This window comes from Emydura macquarii, unplaced genomic scaffold (assembly GCF_026122565.2).
Source record: "Emydura macquarii macquarii isolate MOO-44397 ecotype Brisbane River unplaced genomic scaffold, CSIRO-AGI_Emac_v2 contig_1146, whole genome shotgun sequence".
NCBI lineage: Eukaryota > Metazoa > Chordata > Testudines > Chelidae > Emydura > Emydura macquarii.
Genome location: NW_027131283.1, coordinates 8792583 through 8813425, shown reverse-complemented (window position 1 = coordinate 8813425; position 20843 = coordinate 8792583). Strand labels below are relative to the sequence as shown.

General features: G+C 40.0%; 1 protein-coding gene across 1 annotated transcript in view; it reads left to right on the top strand.

The window, feature by feature from the left end:
* REV3L (REV3 like, DNA directed polymerase zeta catalytic subunit) overlaps positions 1–20843 on the top strand; it is a 214154-nt gene that overhangs the window by 762 nt on the left and 192549 nt on the right. The window lies entirely within an intron of this gene.

Below are 20843 nucleotides of genomic sequence, written 5' to 3'. Positions count from 1 at the left end.
GATCTGCTCTGCTCTGCTCTGGATAGAGACTTGTACGTAACCCAGGCCATGAGGGGTTGAGGTTTGCCCCTTGGAGACCAGCGTTTGCGTGTGGCTGGAGAGGAGAAATATCACTAGGTGTTTTTGTGTGCGTGTGTGAGAATAACGAGTTAATTTTTAAGTCTCTTTAAAGGGTTCTGTAATTCAGAGTTCCATAAGTGGGACTTCTGCAAGACTTATGGAGTGGTTATTTTTATGTTGTTGTTATGCTAGTACATTGTAAATTGCTCAGACCAATAGGCAATAGTGCTGCACTGCAGAAGGGAAGGTCCTAACTACTAAGCCACATGTTGGTCCCTGAGACTTCCTAAAGTAAAATCCTACTTCTTCTTCATTACCCCTTCAACTATAGGTTCTTGTTATTGTATTTATAGCCTGGCAATTCCAAGGTACATCCCCCAAATACCCACATTTTCTTTACCAATAACATATTTTTCTAAATATGGATAAACTTTATTGCAAGTTTTCAGCACACATTGAAGATGAAAAAAGGTCTCCTTTTCATCAATTATTACAAATATTACCGAACATTGAAATAAATGTTTGTGTTGTATAACACTGATCTTGGGAACTAAGGTTTTTGTGTCTTTTATGGATGTATGTTATGAGTATTTAATGTACACTTTTATCATTAGGGAAGACAGAAATTGTAGTAAAAGTGCACAATAAAGGTGTCTTTTCCCCCATTAGTCTTGTGTAGCAATCTTTACATATTTGGAATTTCAGTGTTATCTTTTCTGGCCTCTCTTCAGGTGCAGAGGAAGGTGAGGTAATTGAAGCAGATGCAATCTGGTGCATATAAAGCTCAAAATTTTAAAGTAGATAGGTTGAGTTAACACAAAAATAAGCTGATAAAAAATAGCGACACCTCTTCTGTTGTAGTTTGCATTTTGCATACATTCAGTACTTCATATTTGCCTCTATAGTAAAATCTGTTAAATGCTATACATTTCAATAGTTTCCAAACTACATATGATAGAGGGAAGCTTCTTTGAGAAAATAATTATGTAATCCTATGAGTAATTGTTTCATTATTCATAAATTTAGAGCCTGAGGTTGTTTGGAAGGAACAGGCTTATTTTTTTTAAATGCAATTTTTTTTAAAAGAGGAGACTGATATAGTTTCATTCTTTAAGAAGATGTTGAGGATCTGCTGTATCACGTGTATGGCACTGTAAAGTAAACAGTAGAGTACTTCACTTTGTCCAGTGACTCAGAGCATACTGGGAAATCCTTTTTCTTCCCTGACCATAAACTTTGCTTTGTGTTTGCATAGCAGAACTGTTTCTAATTCAGCTTGGTTAATGGTGCCTATCTTCTGCATTCTGCAGAGGAGGGTGCTTTAATTATCTGTTGTTTCAGTATTACTTTTTACCACAAAGAGTTAATTGCTTGCCTTTATTTTCATTTCCATTCTTTTAATAATCTTTGCTGATAAGACTTGAGAAATGCATTCTCTAGCTCTGCTTGTCTTTAAATGGTAAAAACAGATGGAATTAAAGTTTTTTTAATTAAAGTGTTGTTGGAAGAAAGCAGTTATTAGGACCACTGTCAAATATATATATTTGAATGACTTGGCATAGTAAATTCTGTAATAATTTACAGCTGAATTATCATGGAATGAGATTTTATTTAATCTTTTAGAAATATATTAACTTTTTTTAAACTGGGGAGAAAATTTTAATTTGAAGTTGACTATTGTGTTGGCTGTATGTGATTCAGAACCGATAAACTGACTTCTGTTCTGTTGTATAAGTAAGGCGCATGGAATCACGGAAATTATGAAATTAGCCCAATACTGTGATTTATTTCCCACCAGCAGGGAGTGGAAGCATCCCACTGAGGCTGTGACTGCTTATGGGGGGAGGGAAGGCCCAGGCCACCACTGCTGCTTCCTGTCCAGCCAGTGGGGGGAGAAAGAGGTGGCACTGGCAATGTGGCAATTAGGAGCCCAGGCCCAGCCTGCCCCACTGAGGGTCCCGCAGGCCTGTGGAGACACTGCAACACTGGGTGGCGAGGAGCTGAAACTGGGTTCCATCCCTCACACCTTGATTTCCCTCCCTCCACTGGGACAGGGTCCCCTCACACACTTGTTTTCCATGCAGTGGTGGCTCTGGCTACTGTGTGGAGAATGGATCTCAGTCTCAGCTCCTCACCAGCTGGTGCTGTGGTGTCTCCCACAGGCTTGTGAGGGCTGGTGTGGGACAAGCTGGAGCTGCCAGTTGCTTGGCTGTCAGTACAGCTCCCCTCTCTCTGCTGGCTGGACATGAAACAGCACTAGAGGTATGGGCTAGAACTGAGTATGGAACGAGCAGGGCCCTGATCTCTGCACTGGGCCAGACTGGTTTCAGACTGGAGCCATGTGGTTCATTTACTCGCTGAGTTCACTCTCCCTGCTCATTCGAGTGGCTTACTTTGGCTATTGGTGAGATACTCCCCCCACCTCCCCATCAACTCCAGGGAATAGGACTGCACCACCATCTTTACACATTCCTCTGAGATGGTACTACTAACCCTCCACAGCAGCTGAAGGAATCAGCTCTTCTGATTAAGGTTAATGTGTATTCTTGCCAGCAAGGTAGAAAAAGTGTCAACTTGCAACATTGTGCATAACACCTAGCTACTCTGCTTGTATAGACAGCTTGCACCTTGGTTTGGTTGTCTGTGTTAATCTTAGTATGTTTAAAATGAAACAGCCATACTGTGCAGCTAATTAGGAGACTGGGTTTCAAAAGCAGGCTCCAAATCCCACCTGCTGAGCCAGTGGAGATTAAGCCATGTTCATATCTCAGTCAGTCATTTGGATTCTGGAAGTTGGAGTCCTAGCTACACCACATTTTGGCTGTGGATGTTGTTTTTTAAGGGATATGGCTGCTTGCCCTTCTCTTTTGATGGGTGGTAAAGTGTTCAAACAGCCGTATGAGTGAGGAAGACATTCTATATGGTTCTTCATTGTTTATCATGAATTGATCGTTTCACCAACCATCACACAAACTATATATAAATAGGGGCAAATTGCTCACAAAGATAAAAAAGTTTTTTGCCCACAGACACTTTCTAGTAAAAAGTACTGCCCCTTTAGTTGCTTTTAAAAATGGATTTGTGGGGCTAATGTGTAGTGACACCATTGCTCTGAATATTTGAAGGGTAGATATTGAGCTCCTTACTCTGTGTGGATATGGTGATCTTTCTGGGTCCTAAATCAAGAAAAGGATTTAAAAGGTTAGGAACCAAAACCTTAACATGTCCAAGCTGAAGCAAAGAGAATAAGGTGTATTTTTTCTTTTTTCTCAGTATCCATCTGCTTTCATCAAACTGAAGGTGAACCATAGTTAGAGTATCTTCATTTATGTGAGTATACAGTGGCTGTCAGTTTGTTCCATTTCAGGATCCATTAGTAGTTAAAGCTGACTTGCATATCTGTTGACATAAGTCAAACCCAAGACTAGTTTTGGAAATATTTAACAGTGGGCAGAGCTGCCATATTGGAAGTATAATGAAAGTTGTACTCTTTCATGGTTTTAACTGCTTTGTTACTTGATGAGATCATATGGATTCTTTGATGTAAGAAGGGCTACTATGAGAGAACTTTTAAGATTTTAATAGGTATTAAGTTTAAAAAGAATATTTACTTCATTTACCAAGTAAAGTTGAACTGCCAAACAAAATTTCATTATTTTTCAGTACTATAGATGAACTTGCTTTTATCAAAACTAAAACTTCAGAATCTAGGCTTTAAAAATTTACCAGCCTACTAGTTAGGGGGTTTAAACCCACAGATTGTAGGTAGGTACACAGAAGATGAAAGTGAGGACCTTATTGTCCAAGGGCTAGGACCAAAGCCCTGATTGAAAAAGCCCAGGGTCCTGCAGCCTTTCATCTGCTGGGAAGGCACCAGGATTTCAATCAAGGTGATGTCTTGAAAACTGTTTAGGGTCTCCATCTGTCATATCAGCTTTTAGTTATCAGGCTTCTTGAAATGCATATGTCTGTCTCTCTTCCTCCCTAATGTTGTTGCAAGGGAGAAGGAGCTTTTTGTCTTTTCTATCAGATCCTAGAGCAAGAGATGGTCTGTGCAAGTCTACCCTTCTCTCCTTGCCGCAGCCAGGAGGTTTTGGGTAGCAGGTATCTGTCTGTTTATTCTTTCAATCCTCCACCATGAATAACTCTAATGCCTGCCTCTTTCTAAATAAGCTTGAAATGGATATAGTCTGTGATGTTTCATTGCTGTCTAGAGAATAAATAGTGGCACAGAAGCAGACCGGAGTTGTCTTAATGTTATTCTTCTGATGCTTGGGGAAACTGAGTTACAGTAGAGCCCAGTGAAGCTGTCTGCAGGCTTGCAAAGATGCTGCTGCATCTGTTACATGTTTGACTTTTTAAAGGGTATCTCTGCAACTATAAAAGCTAGTAAACGAAAGCTTGAAATTTACAGAAATTGGTGTTAAGGCCCCTTGTTTGTCAGGGCAGGTTCCCCTCCCCAGAGGTGAATGGATTTTTTAAGGCCTGTTTATAGTTATGAATAGATTTGTCATTGGCGCAGTAGGTTTTTACTATGTTTTCAGATAACTTTTCAGTAGTTTAATCCGGTTAGAAGGAAAAATAATTCTGCCTTTATTATATGAATCTGAAAACATGGCAGATGCAGTGCTGACAACTTAAGTTTTGCATCCATAGGTATTTTTAATACAACTTATTTCAAGGGATAGAGCTGATCTCTTAGTATATAAATATCCAGTAAAATATAAGGAAGACAATAGAATGTGGTCCATGGGATTGTATGTGAGTGTAGGGGTTTGTCTACATGAGCAGTTTGAAAACAGTTAGCTAGGGTGTGGATCCTGATGTATGTTAAGAGTTCGTTAATGTGTTTTGAGCTAGTCCTGTTTCAAAGAGCACTAAATCAGGGCACTCTAACAAACTGTTATTACACATCAGTGAGGTGCACATGGACAGTTAGATGATAGCAGGCTATTACAGGGTAGATTCACATGCCACAGCCTACTTGTTTGTGAGGCAAGCCTTAGACGTCAGAAAGCAAATGTTCTATTCCAGCTCTCATTTAATTGCTTTGTGACCTTGGACAAATCACTTAAACCCTGCACCTCCCCCTTCTGTGGAGACAGTGATACTTTGCCCATCTTTGTAAAACACTTTGAGATCTGTAGACAAAAAGTGCTATATAAGATCCAGGCAGTGTTTCTTTCCTCTTTCCTTACTCCTTCTGGCCAGCAGTTTTATAAAAGTATTGGAAAAGCACAAGGCGTGGTTTTAGTGTTTGAGTCTCTGGAGTGAAATTGGGGAGGAGAGTGGTACAGCTTAAACTTCTGTTTATGTTCAATTTTTGCTTTAATTTGGTGTTTCTCCAGTTCATTCTTTTCACAACAGTGAGACATGTAAGTATAATGATTGCTTCTTTCTAATTTTAATGCAGGGTGGGACTCTTGGAGTTTCCAGGAGACTTATTGACCATTGGGGGTATATCTACACAGCACAATAAGCCTGGGCTCTGTCGCAGGTTTAAACCCAAAACCTAATTCAGTTCATACAGAAATTCGTCTGACTTGGCCAGGAATCCTTCTGGATTCAGGCCCACAGACACTGCTAGGGGGATGGGTTAGAGCCAAAGTCCCACTATGATGTGGCTCAAAACCCAGGCTTTTTCAGTGTGGATGCAGCTTTGTTCCCAGTCCCCAGACTTGGGTCTGGAGAGTCGACCAACACTATCCTCTGAAGCTGTGCTTCCTAACCCTTAATTCCAAAACTTCCCAGGAACTGAAAGCATCCGACTGGTTCAAATGCAGCTGCTCTGCCTTTTCACGTGTACTGCTTAACTAAAAACACAGTCTATGGGCATGCTGTTAGCTGGCTAGAGGAACACAGATGGATTCTGGTTAACCTCTGGTGTGAGGCAATCAAGATATTCAACTTCAGTAAGAGCATAAGAAATTATTATGTCTACAAAATTATATCTGAGTAGCTGGCAGCATTGGGGATCGACAGGGCAGCAGAACAATACAGAGAGTGACTCAAGCAGCTGAAGACAGAGTACTGCAAAGTCAAGGATGCTAATGGAACTTCTGGGAACTCTCTGTTTTCCTATTTGTTTTATGAGGAAATCAATTGGGTACTGGATACTGCAGAAAGTAGTTGAGCTCAAAGTGGTGCATGACAATTTGCTGAGCAGGAATGTCACCTTTACAACCTCTCTGCCCCCATCATGGGCACTGCCAGAGGACAGCCAACCTTCGAATGAAGGGCAAGAAGTGATCCTGGTGCTGAGGTTGGTAACCAAAGAGGCTATGCTGCTGAAGCAGCTACAGCACATCCTGGGTCCGTACTAGGAAGAGCTGTTGGAGGATGGTCCTGGGGAACAATCCATTGCAGAATCTGGTAAGTTTTCTGCCACCATTTGTTTTTAATAATATATGGATGGGAGGGATTTTTGGCTTATGGGCCTATTAAATTATTAATGTAAGCCGTAGGTTTGCTGTGCTTCTGTACAAGGCGGAACCCATGCCATTCCTCTAGCGCCTTCCCCTTGATGCCATGTGGGATTCAAAATGGACACCGCAAAAAAAGGAAAAAGTTAAACAAGCAGTTATCATGAAATCTTTAGTATTTGCTCAATTATTGTTTTACATATGGGTTTGGGGTCCTTCAATGAACAACCTCACATATCTCTCCCATGTAATATAGTGCATATTGTAAATCAGCCACATCTACACTGTTCAGGACTGCCTGTAAACTGAGTTTTAAAAAAATGTGGCTATTATGAGTCTAAGGAGCGTGTTTAATTGGTCCATTACTAGCTTTAGTATATAAGTCCAATACTCAGTCTGTGTTGATTCCCCATGACTAGTAGGAAGTCGGGTCTGTGTGTGGACCCAAGGTGCATGTAAGGAGGTAGTATTGTGTATCCATGCTAAATCAGCATCTTGTTGATTTTTACAATAAACTGTCACCCATTGCGAAATTCTTAGAGTAGGAACTCCATATAGTCTGTTATGCTGTGGGGCAGGACATACTTATTAGGACTGCTTCTGTAATTCACAAGCCCTCTCCATTCTGAGATGGGCTGATCAGTCACTAGGTACCTGAATATCTCCTTAGCATACATAAGTGGCTGTCCTCCCTTGGAACAGAAGTTCACACTTTCACTTGGGTACTTCCAGAATATCAATGTTCTCCAGAGCTTGTCCTGCTTGACAGGATTGAAAAACCATGGGTAGTAATTAGACCACTCATAAGACTCCTCCCTACTCCCACCCTGAAAAAATGAAGGGATATAAAAATAATTTCAAATGAATTTTTTATGTGAGTCTGACCCTGATGTGTGTTGGTTTTCAGTGTTGCTCCAGAGGACATCTGAAGTGGATGGTGTTTTTTCTGTGAATACAGCCCATTAATTAATAGTGTTATCCTTTGACCTTGAATTTAAACAGCCCCTTTCACAGGGATGGAAATGTAACTTTTTGTCATGCTCAGACAATAATGTGCTCTGTCGTTCTCTTTTAAAGGCCCTTCCACCTCCTCAGGGCAAACACGTGGCACCAGGAGCCTGCGGGTTTGGACTAACCTACCATGAGCAAAAAGAAAGAGAGTCTGAGAGAAGCTGATGGGAGAGCTGCTAGATAAAGCTAATCAGGAGATAAAGTTCCAGAAGAACCAAGAGGAGTATCAAATAGATAAGGATGCACGAAGGGTGGAAAGAGAGACAGAGGATGTATAGCATGAGGAGAAATTGGTGGACAGATTCCTGGTGCATGACCACAGGATGAGGGAGTAAAACAGCATCAGAAGAAGCTGTTTGAGTGATTAGTTTAAGCACCTGGCTACCTGACTGCAGGCTCCAGTGCCATCATCAGCTCCTGCCCTACAGCCTGAGTTCCCTCCACGGTATCATGGCCTGCAGTGTATACATTCTTTGGACAGGTCAGGACATGGCTGGACCATGTCACAGGCAGTGAACTCTTAACACATGGAATGGACCAATGTATCTTGTATATTCATCCATTCCTGTCTAGTCATAGCCTGCATGTGTAAAACATGCTAGAAAGGTCAAGGAGAACAGAGGGATGAAACATCGAGCAATAGCTGGACATGTCATTTAGACACATGGACCATTGACTGTTTTGGCGGTGAGTTTGTTTATTGTGCTGCATGTTTTGATGGCAGCCGGTTTGACTTTCTGATTCTTACAGTGGCATGTAAATACATGTGTAAAATAAAGTGTTGAATTTGCACACAAGGCTACAATAACAAATAATAATATAGATGATGGTATAAGTGGCTCAAACTTGAATGAATGAATGAATGTCATCACATCCTAGTTCTCAATACCTTTCATAATAAAAATTTACAAACTATCATCACACTAAACCTTAAACTGAGTCGCAATACCTGGCCAGTATTGATAAAGTGTATAACATCTCTATACATTTCCTAAGAGTTTACAAAACTCATGCTACACAGTACAAACATATTTACAAAAATCTTCCCACAGCTGTCTCACCCATGCACAGCCTCAAATACCATTTCATTCCCCTTCATATGTGGGACCGTTCAAACCCATTATGTGGGTGCACAAAACATCCCAGATTTCTATTGAGGATCCAGTGCCGGTCCTGATAGGTGCACTGTATGGCTGCGTGTACCAGTTCAGATATCTAGCAGTGTCTGGAGGCCACTTCTGGTGAAAAGGTTTCCCTTTCCTCGCAGGCATTGTGCAGAATGCAGCAGGCTACAGTAAGGCAGACTGTGTTCATGACCCAGGCATCCAAACATTTTTTAAAGCAATGCTAATGGAACTTCAGTCTGTCATATGCACATTTCACCACCATCCTACAACTACTGAGTATTGTAGCTGAACCTTCTTTGTGAGGTCCTTTGAAATCAGGATATGGTTTCATAAGCCATAGCAACAGGATGTAAGCAGGGTCCTCTAGAATTACAGTGGGGACAGTGACTCCATTTATAACAATGTTATTTGGTAGGAATAATGTCCCAACTTGTCGATGAAGTAAAATCCCAATATTTGGAACACCTCTGGTATCATGCACCCTGCCGGAGCATCCCATGTCAGTGTCCTTGACTCTGTCTCGGTGGTCAACTATGGCCTGCATAATGATAGAGTAGTATCCTTTGAGGTTTATGTACTCTCATATTCCTTGCACTGGGCAAACTATAGGCACGTGAATACCATCAGTGGCCCCGGAGCAGTTTGGAAAACCTATTCTCTCTGAAAACCAACAGCTATTTCAGGAACATATGTACCCAAAGGTGGTGGGCATTACAACACAGTCCTGATCGCCTCACAGACCTCTGCCATAACAACTCTTGCAGTTGATTTGCCGGCTCCAAACTGGTTAGCCATAGACCTGTAGTAAGTAGTCTGGGTTAGGCAGCTTTAGATGCTATAGCAACTCACTTCTGGACCAGAATGACCTCCCTCATGAGGGTGTCCTGGTGCTGGAGGATAGGGACAAGGTGATCAAAAACCTCTAAGAATGTCTGTTTCATGCAAAAGTTCTGGACCCACTGTTGGTCACTGCAGGTCTGCACGATGTTGTGATCCCACCATTTTGTGTCTTTGGCTCTGCTCCAGAAGGGCTGGTCCACATAGGGGCATTTGTGGCTAAGGCAACAGGCATGAGCAGCATCAGCTGGGTTGCAGCTGGCATGTCAGGTATTTTTTTGGCAATTCAAAAACTATCACCGAACTATACACCAGTGTCTTGCACATGCTGCACTTTCATTCTGAAATAGGACTGAGAGCATGAGGTAGAGAGTGTGCGGACACAAAATGGCTTGATTGGATGTGTTCATAGGCTAAAACCACCCAAAACACATCTGGTCAACTCCCATGGGATGGATAAACAAGTTCTCCCACAACCCACTGTGAAACAAGCTCCAGAGCTGCTTCACCTGGAGAGAGTGCTAGGAACCCTGGGATACAATAGTATGTGCCTACAGAACTGAATTTCTGACTCAGATTTTCGTAGTGCAGTATGGATGCCTCAGCACTGTTGTAAACTCATGTTTCCATTGCAGTGTGGATACTCAAGTGCGTGCTTGGAAACACGGAGTCTATAGGCACGGAGCTCGGGGACCCGGGTTTAGTGTGCTGTGTAGGCACACCTATAGCTTAAAGCGTGTGTGGCTGCTTTGTCAGGTATTTCTGAAGTATCCATTCAACCATACATATTAATTAGATACACAAGGGGACAGAACAAACTGCAAAAAGACCTGGAAGGAAATAAATTTGTGGCTGCAGATAATGAGGGATGATTTAGTGCTAGTATACTTCAAATCTGGTTAAAGTTGCTAAATAATAATATAGGCATCACTTCATTTGCAAAACTCAGGCACTGAAAAATAAAGAAACAAATAGTTAAGGACATCACAAATCTTGTAATAAACTGCTCATGTAATAAACACTTCATTTTTATCAAGTATAATGAAATGCATATTTCATCATAACCCAACAACTGTAACACTGACCGATGGGTTTATACTGGTACAGATATAGATACAGTGTGTGTTTGAGATTATAACTGTTTCTTGAGAATATAGTTTATGTAGTTTAATAGGGAAAATATAAACCATTTTATGATTAAATATATAAAATTATATAGGAGGCTATAACATACATATTTTTCTCTTTCTAAAGGGTTTTTGTAGTTTTATATTTTGTGACTACAGATTCCAGAATAAAACTTACATTGGGTCAAAGTTAAGGACAGCACAGAACTCTCAGCCTAAGGCAGTGGTTTTTAACCAGGTGTATGTATGTGGAAGTCTTCCAAGAGGTACATCATCTCATCTAGATATTTGCCTAGTTTCACAACAGCTACATAAAAAGCACGAGTGAAGTCAGTACATTCTAAAATTTCATACAGACAATGACTCGTTTATACTGCACTATATACTATGCACTGAAATGTAAGTACAAAATTTATATTCCAATTGATTTATTTTATAATTATACAGTAAAAATGAGAAAGTAAGCAATTTTTCAATAATAGTGTGCTGTGACACTTTTGTAGTTTTATGTCTGATTTTGTAAGCAAGTAGTTTTAAAGAGAGGTGAAACTTGGAGGTACACAAGACAAATAAGACTCCTGAAAAGGGTACAGTAGTCTGGAAAGGTTGAGAGCCACTGGCCTAAAGGGAGGCTATGGTAGCTTTAAGCCGCCTTTGTGCCCTCCTGACCCTGAGCTACCCTATAGTCCTCAGCATAATTTAGATCTCCATGCCTACCTAAATTACAGAAACCTGCCCAGGCTACCCTGTGGGCTGTGTGCTGCTCAGAATCTCTTCAGCACTGCATGCTGCACTGCATCTGCCACATGTTCCTTCCTCACCCTGCTCTAGCATGTCCCCTTTACAGTAAGGGTTGTGAAGGTGTGCTTGGAAAGCAGCCTTATGGTGGCTGACATAGTTCCTGCACTGGGGAAATCCTTCAGTGGGCCAGAAATAGGGCTTTTAAGACTTATTCATGCTGGTCCAGACATTTTACATGGTATAAGGGAGCTAAAACAGGAGTGAGGATTTCACCAAATACATTTATTTCAAGCTTGCTTTTAGGTGTTTGGGTTTTGTCATTAATGTGATAGGTAACTATACAGCATGGGGATTTTTTTAGGAACTTCTCAGGATATTTTTTCTCTCCCCTCCTGCTCCCATGCCACTCCCTCTCCACCCCTTTTTTGGGTTGGTACTGTTTATTTTTCTTTCAAAGGGTACATTTACACTGCACACTTAAGGCAGTGTGTAGACAACAAACATTGTATGCCCACCTCACCTGTGTACGAATAGAAGCATAGATGGTGAGACACTGCGTAGGCGAGTAAAGACACACCTGAAGCCTTAGGGAAGGTATCCTTCATGGCTCTCTACATGCCCAAGCAGTGCCTCCCCTGCCTACAGTGCTATTTTTAGCCTTTCCCTGCTGCAGTTGTAGTTTATAGCTTATCCACCTCCGATAGGATTCTGTTTCCAGCTCTGTTACAGGCTTCTTATGTGTAACCTTTGGAATTCATTTCAGCTCTTTGTTCTTCCCTATCTGGAAGACGGACCTCTCCAAAATGTCAAGTTGGCCTAAAAGGAATTATTATTTAAAATGATTTTTATTACAGTAGCTTGTTGAGGCCCCAACCAAGATGGGCCTCATTGTGCTATGTGCTGTACAGACATAGTGAGAAGCAATTTCTGCCCTAAAGAGTTTAGTCTAAATCAGGAGTGTCCAAGCTTTTTGCGTGAGGAGCCACATTGCAATTTTTTTCTCACTCAGGGTGCCAGCACGGGGCTGGACTGGAGAGGCTTCTCTGCTGGCCAGCTCGTAGGCGGGGGGAGGGGGACGGGGCAGGGCTGCTGCTGCTTCTGGCTGGCATGGAGCTTGGGGGGGTTGGGGTCGGGGCTGTGCCGGCCCAGCAGGCTACATAGCAGCCTTTGGTGGGCCAGAGTCTGGCCCGTGCACTATGGGTTGGACAAGTCTGGTCTAAATGGACAAGACAAAGGGTGAGAGAAGAAACAGACAGACACACAAAGGGTAAAGTGACTTGCCCCAGGTCACACAGCAGGTTAGTAGTAGAACTGAATTAGAACACAGGCCTCTTGCATCCCAATCCAATGCTGTTTCTGCTAGACCATGCTGCCTGATAACTACTGAATAAATAAATTAATGAAATAAGCTCCCTTTCTTATTGAGGAAAGTGGTGTTCATTGTAGTAGGAGTTCCTGGACATTAAGGCTTGAGTTGATCTAGCAACAGCTCTAGGAGTGGAAAGAAAGATCTTCTACCATGCCATCTGTATGGAGAGAGTGAAAGAGTAGAATCACAGAATCACGTGAAGATTGCAGAGGAATAAACCAAATTAATGAACAGTTGCAAACTTAGACAATATCACTGCATGTGCTGTAATAACTGTTCTGTGGATTATGTACTATAGTTCCCAAAATATTCTAAATCTTAGACAAATGCATAGGAGGATGCAGTCCCCACTCCAAACATTAGCTCTAGAGACAAGAGGTTTTACCCTGCCAACATTTTCCAGTGCAGATTTTATTCACAGATTACATTAAGACTTCCATCTTTGAAAAATCAGTACACTGTTATGGAGGGGTTGTAGTATGTATAGCAGGGGTCGTCAATTATTTTTTATCATGGTCCAAGTTTCTTGGTCAAGATATAGTCAAGGTCCAGACTACAGAGAAAATAATACAAAAATAACAATAATGATAAGTAAATAAAAAGATTTTGTGGTTCATTCAAAAGTGTCTGGAGGATTGGATTTGGCTTACGGTCCATCTATTGACTACCCTGAAGTGTCTTGTCATCATCTCTCCTTATTAGATTTGAATAAAATAATTGTAATTAAGCAAAACTATTAAATTTGCTTGTGGATAGTCTTGGGCTCAATCCCCAAATAGGAAGATTTTCTAAAGATTTCACTGGGAGCTGGATCAGGCACTATAGAGCTTTATATTTTTCTTCTTACTATTTATTTGTACCATTGTACCAAGGAGCCCTAGTATGGACCAGGAATCCATTGTGCAGGTGCCGTATAAATATATAACAAACAGATGGTCCCTGCCCCAAGGAGCTTACCCTCTACTTACAAGACAAAAGATAATAGATGGATACAGCCAGATGGGAATACAAGGAAACAACGAGACAGTATTGGTCAGTATGGTAGGCAGTGATCTCTGCACATCAGCAGCCTAATTGTTATCAAGGTTTTTGTAAGCACCACAGGAAAGGAGAGTTTTGAAGGTGGATGTTTGCAGGGTTTACCTCCCGACTGTGAAGGGCAACATGGGAGAAAGCTTAAAGATGCGTGTTTAAAAATTTAACAAGCGTGTGATGGAGGCTTCCATCAATGGGCTGATCAGACGCAAGTATTTGTAGCTCAGTAGCGAATGAGCAATGATAAGAAGGGTGTTGGATTGACCATGAAGGGCCTTGAAAGTGAACACAAGTATTATACATTTCATGTGATCCAGAAGGGGGACCCATTGGAGAGATTTGAAGAGAAGGGTGACGTGGTCGAAACAACAGATGTCGAGGCCACATAGAAGAATATTACAGAAATCATGATGTGAGATGAGAGTTTGGACAAAAGTTTTAGCTAAGTATATGGATAAGAAAAACCATATCATAGAGATCTTATGCAGAAAGAACCAGTGGAGTTTTAGATATAGATGGGGTATGAGGAGCTAGGCCCAGAAAATTACACCACTTTGCCATATGCCAGTTTAACTAAACAAGTCATTCAGTGCAACCTGTTTTGGATTTGATGTCCTACACACAGCATTTCATGCAAGAGTTGCAGAGCCTGTGTGTGGAATGTTGCATCTAACCTAAAATAGCTACCATTACTCCCTAGAGCAGGTGCATAATGCAAGTTTCCCAAACGGTGGCTCCAGGCAATTTGTCCTATACGTTGGGATAGAGTCTTTCACTTCTAGGCCATTGTTTCAATTCCAAGTCAGTAGAAAGCAAAAGTAATTTTTCTTAGCTAGCTCTTTAGTGGCATATGTGAAATGAATTGATTTTTTTTTATTTAGTTTTCTATTGGACGGGTTTCCACATCATAGAAACCACTAAGGATCAAATGGACAATGGAAACGGAACTATCCTTGCTTTTAAACATGGTCCCCTCCAGAACATGCTGCTGCCTACGCTGGCTCTGTTCTGTAGATAGAGAGGTCACTTTCCAGGATATCAGCGTGGCACCTTTTAAAATTACTTTGAAAATGTTGCAACCTTTTTTTAAGGCCAACTACACCTAAGGTGATTTTCATCAGTAGACTTCCACTACAATTGTCTTTCCCTTCAAACTGATGTGGATCAGTATTCCGTTATTACCCATTGTCAAGCAGGTAGCTGTGGGGAATTCACACTGCTTATAAGCAACACACTTTTACTTTATCCCTGCTTCATCAGAGGAGATTGTAGCCTTTCCTTGAATTGAAATAAAATGAAAATCTGTAAAAAGTACTTGACATTAATATGAAGTCATCTTTTCTGTTTGTTTGAATAACCTTTATAGAGATGGTTAATACTCAGTTGTACAGTCAGCATCTTAGTGGCAACAGTCAAGCAATAAATTACCCAATACTGCTCCATTAGTTTTCACAGGGGTTTATCCATTAACTACACTGGGAGCAGGGTTCATCCTAAAATTAATATTCCTTCGTTACAAGGCTTCTTCTACTCTCATTCATTTGTTTATTCCCTTGTTCCCTTTCACTCCTCCCAAAACATATTGTAGAATCTTCTTTAGTGGTTTGGTCAAAACTCTAGGAAAGGGGAAGAAAAAAGAGTAGTGTCTTTAATATCATGGCTTTATGTTGGGGGTTGACCCTGCTTTTAATTTTTCTACTAAAGGTGCTTCCTGTCTGAAAGGACTCAAACAGGAGCTCATCGTTGTCCACATAATGACAGTTAAGGACAAGAATTAGGGTCTCTATCAGAGTGCTGTTTCCTTGCCCTTGAGTAGGAGCTACCATAGTATTTGAGAGCACTTCCTTCCCTTAGAAATTGCGGATAAAACCTTTGGCCACATCCTGCTTATCTTCTTTCTTGATGTCTTGTTGTCTTCTTTGATGGCTGCTTGGAAGAAGTGTGGCCTATCTTTTCCTGGTTCTGCGACCGTGTTGAAATCACTTATCTCTACTACCTCAATTTCCCCATTTTACAGATCATGCCATACAAATACAACTATTTTCATTGGGATTACTTTCCTAAGCAAGGTAAGAAGTATCTGATCCTTTGTTTTTAACACTGTTCTAACCCTGCCCAGTTAAGCACTTCTGACAATAGGCAGTTTGTTCACACTACAATTGAAGTTGCTTAGCGCTTAATGTTCACACAGATTATAACAAGGCTTGTATTAAATCATTCTCAGTGTTCATAGTAAATAAAATATCTGGTATTCAGAGAGTTAAAAAGTTAAACAGGAAATGGTAAATAAAAATATGTTTTCATAGAATTGTCAGTAAAGCTAGAAAATATTTCTTTAGCTCAACTCTAGTCCCCAAATTCTATATATTATGGAAGAACTTTCCCTCTACTCAGGAATAACCTATCTGGATTATTTTGGCACAGTAGGTGTGAAAACATCTAATTAAAGTGTATTATCTGACAGGCTTGTGGGTGGTGTTTCTAGTTGTTACATTTTTTTAAATGTTATTTTAAAAAATCTATTTTAAATTGAGTTAATAAAGGGCTTGTCTTCACAAACTCTTAGTTTGCAGAAGCTGGGGTATAAATCTAACCCACACTTGCCTGGTGTGCACTAAATGTCTGATGTGGACTCTGCTGCTACATACAAATAATTCCCAAATGCATTTGGAACTACTCTTGTTTCTAAGCGGAGTGGATCAAAGCCACTGGTGTACAGCATCAACGTCCACATGGACACTTAGAGCAAGCTAATGTGCAGTAGATTTGCACCCCGATTTGCTGTGAACTAAATGTTCATATAGGCAAGCCCAGAGAATGACTAAAAATAATTGGATTTGTAGAAATATCAGTGGTTACCAGAAAATGTGAAAACTAGTGACTAACTCTACAACAATGGTTTCTAATCTGTTTAAGCCACAAATTACCACATAAAATATTAGCTATACAAGCAAATATCTGCCACTTCCCAGTCAGCTCCTACCCGTAAGGGACCATTGTCTGTTTCAAATATCAGTTTCACAGACTCAAAATGGGGTAAACCTCCTTTAGTTAGTGTACATAACTCAATGAAAGGAGAGTAGTAGCAGCTTACTAGGGACCTAATAATTAAGAGTCTGCTCCCATTGAATTCAGTGGGAGTTTTGCATTTGACTTCAGTGGAAGCAGGATCGGCCCTTAATAGAGGAAGGAGGAGCCCAGAGTACCAATTACAAAAGCTTGAAGTGGTTAGGAAATGCTGCTTTGGAGCAGTACTGTTCTAGGGATAAAAGAGAGGAAAGTTCACACTAACTACTACAATATACATAATCATATAAGATAGATTATGCTCTAAAATACAGCGCAAGTATATAAAGGTAAAAAATCTCAAAATATTTGGGTCTGTATACTTTGCATCTTTTGAGGATGGATTAGACTCAATATGGAACAGAGGAACTACATTAAAACATAGCTATAATTTACTAATAAAAATCAAATAGTCTGTGTAAGAAATATACTTTTAAAACTCTACAGTACTTTCCAAACTTAAAGAAAGATAGCATATGTTGTGAATAAAATAATTGATCTAGCCAAAGTAAATCAATCCATTCTTTTTACTAATATATGATTTGGAAAGAAATTTGTGGACTCACATTTTCCAGACAATCTTTAAAAATGGTATTTTGCTAACAGTCTGATTCTACAGTTTTTAACTTCTGTTACAAAAATGCAACCTGCTCTAAAATTTTAGAGAATACTTAACTCCTGTGCAAAGATGACCCTACTGTATTTAGTATTGTTGTAGCTGTTTTGGTCCCAGGATAGTAGAGAAACAAGGTGGGTGAGGTAATATTTTACTGGATCAACTTCTGTTGGTGAAAGAGACAAACTTTTGAGCTACAAATTGCTCCTCTTCAATAAAAGATATTACCTCACCCATCTTGCCTACCTACCATATTTAGAAGTTGAATGTCTAAATCTTGAATATAATGTTTAAAAAAAAAAAAAAAAGCACAGGTTGGATGGGAAGGGAGGAATAAGATCTCTGAAGCATTTACAGCCAAATATGTCAGTAGTCAGAATTTTGATGAGCTTGTGTGCTGGTCCCAAGAATTGGAAGCCAAACAGAAGAAACAAGTGATTTTTCATCTGTATTATTATTGATTTTTATTACAGTATTGGCAGGGTACCAACTGAGAATAGGGCCCCATTGTTTTAGGTACTGTTCAGAGAGTAAGTAGACAGTCACTGTCCCAAAGAACATGACTTGGGAAAAGGAAGGTGCCACAAGGGTCCTAGTGTCCCTTGTTGGGGAAGGAGAGGATTTGTCAGTTTTTTCCTTTCCAGTGCCCAGAACTGTATAGGAGTGAGAACTCAGTGGAAGACTACAGTCTTCTCTCAGTTACTCTGCAGTTCATGGCTTTGATCCTGCAAGCCCTTATTCATGTGCATAACTTTATGTATGTGAATAAGTGAGTGCAGGATCAGGGCCATAAAGCTATATATATGGGAAACTCAAAATCTTTAGTGCCCAATATTTAGTAACCCCAGCGTATCAATAAAGACAGAAGAGAAATGTCCAAATTTCAAGGTTGTATGCCAGACAAAGCACTACTTTGGGGAGAGAAAGGGAGGATGGAGACCAAGGCTTACTGTAGGTCATGCGTAAAGTAGCAGTAGGTGAGACCTTTGAATTGCAAACCAGATTATCGGCACCAAAGGGAAGCTGCTTTCCTGAGGATGCCATCACTCCTTCAGAGACCAGGTTGTATATCACATTCATAAATATGCACCAGCACCAATCCCTCTCATTAATATCTCCCACAGATTTTATCTAGGCCTGAGCCATATAGAAAACTTAGATACACAACTATTTCTGTCACTTACTCCACTGACGTTTTCCTTATTTTATTTTCCCCCATGCAAACCACCAGCAATGAAACTTTTAATTGGATTAATAGTGTAGCTTTAGTAGCTATTCTACTCCTGGTAAATTAGTTAATTTCATTATGCAATTGAATTCTCTGGTTTCTAAAAGATGAATGATAGCATTGCTCAACTTTACCTCCTAGTGTTTGAGGACTTGGTATTTTGGAGGTAGAGGGTGTGAATAAACATGTGGAAAATATAGTTGAGGAGCTATAACATGGATGGAAATGGAACAGAGGCCCAGAGTGCAAAGAATCTCTAAGACCGAGACTTGGGTTTTTCTCATTACACATGACCCTCTAACTGGGAATGACTCACAAATGCAAGGAAAAAGTGGTTTGTGTATTATGTGGTACACTCTGAGAGGAGTTAGGCAAGTCCCACAGTTTGTATACAGTACACCCTCGCTATAATGGCCTTCATTATTACGAACCTTTTGCTGTAATAAATCTAGTTCCTGAATCCCAACTACAAGTACAATTCAATCAACAGCCACTTTGGGGGCTGATGTTTTGATTGTCCTATCGCTATAATGAACCCCTGGGTATAACAAACAAAAAGCTTGGATCCTGACGTGTTCTATATAACAAGGCTGTACTGTACTTTAAAATACAATAATCCAGTAATTATTCCCTATAATGACCTAAAGAATAGTCCTGTTCTTCTCATTGTTCTACCAATTTCACAGTAGTGTAGTGAATATTTTTAGCACTGTAACTGTTAACTGCAGCACTCAGTAAAGCTAGGGCTAACATTTTCAAATGCTGCCTGTTTTCCTAGTTTAGATGTGGCCTAAATGAGCAGTGGAGTTTAGCATGCATCACATTCCCCTTTAGAAAACGTTGTTTTATGCACACACTACAAGGAGAGGACTTCTTCCTGAAGAAGCTGTGTTTTAAGGAAGGACTTAATTAGGAGTGGGTAAAGCTTTCATGGTTGCTGGGTCAGGGATGGGGGTCTTCAGTATAGGGGCCCTGTGGTTGATTTACAGTTTCCTTTCTGATCTCCGTTGTCTAGTTGCTCATAATTTTCTCGAACTCCTCTTGCTCTGAAACTTTGCATGTTTGGTCTCAGCCCAAAGATAATTTTTTCCAGTAAGAATGTTTCAGCCATTTGAGTGAACCAAATGTGTGTGTAGAAATATTTTTCCCTTGTGTTCTGACTGGGATTTTGCGCTTGCAAACTCAGTGGACATAGGCAGAAACTCCAAAATTGGCTGCTTTTTTAATCCCCCTTGAGAGTCTTAAAAACAAGTCAGCATTGAAGAAATTCAGTTCAGAAGTTTTAAAAGTTATGAATGCTTAAAATCTGCATTTTGGCACCTGAAGATTTTCATCTCCCTCTTCTCCCTGCCTCTTCCAGGTTAACTTTTAAGTAGAGTGGTATAAATATTGGCTGCACTCAGAACTACTTTGTCTAAACAACAAGCTTAAGCTAAATTAAAACCTTAGGCCCGGTTTCTGCAGTTGAGCCTGTGTAGGATCCCTTAAGCTAAATCAAAACCTATGTCATCTGTAAGATTTACAGACCAGTAACTACATGTTTTTTTCCTTCAAATTTTAAAACTTAATATTTTTAATCTATTGTTTTATGGTATTAATTAATATATAGTATTTGCAGCATAACAAAGTTAATGCTGTAGGAAAAACTGTTTCGAGTTTCCTGACCTCGAGTTGGATTTCTCAACAGTAACCTTTTCAAAACATTTAATATCTGATATTCATTGGAAGTATATTCTGGATTACATTTTGTTGGCATGCACAGGACAGGTTTATTCTGTTAATGTTACTGCATCAGATAGCCGTTTAGTCAATTTCTGCTGCATACCAGATATATGGCCTTCGCTGAACAAAGAAGTAAGGATTGGAGACTTTTCTAAAGGTTGATATCTTGTTGGGTTTGTTTGTTTTTTGTTTTTGTTTCAAGGTAGAATCACATTGTTCGCTCCAGATCATTGGGCTTCCTGTCTTAATAAAACCTTTTTATTATACCTTAAAATTGAAAATCCTGAAGCATAAATGAGGTTTTGGCTTCACTAGGGCTAGTTAATCATTGTAAATAACAATTAAATCTATGTTTTTATATACTTTTAAATGTACATTTAACTTTTGGTAAATATCTTAATAGAAGTGTTTTATTTCCTTAAAAGGGGAAATGTACAGAAAGATCTTTGGTATTGCGTAATTGTTATGTGAGGATTCGTTAC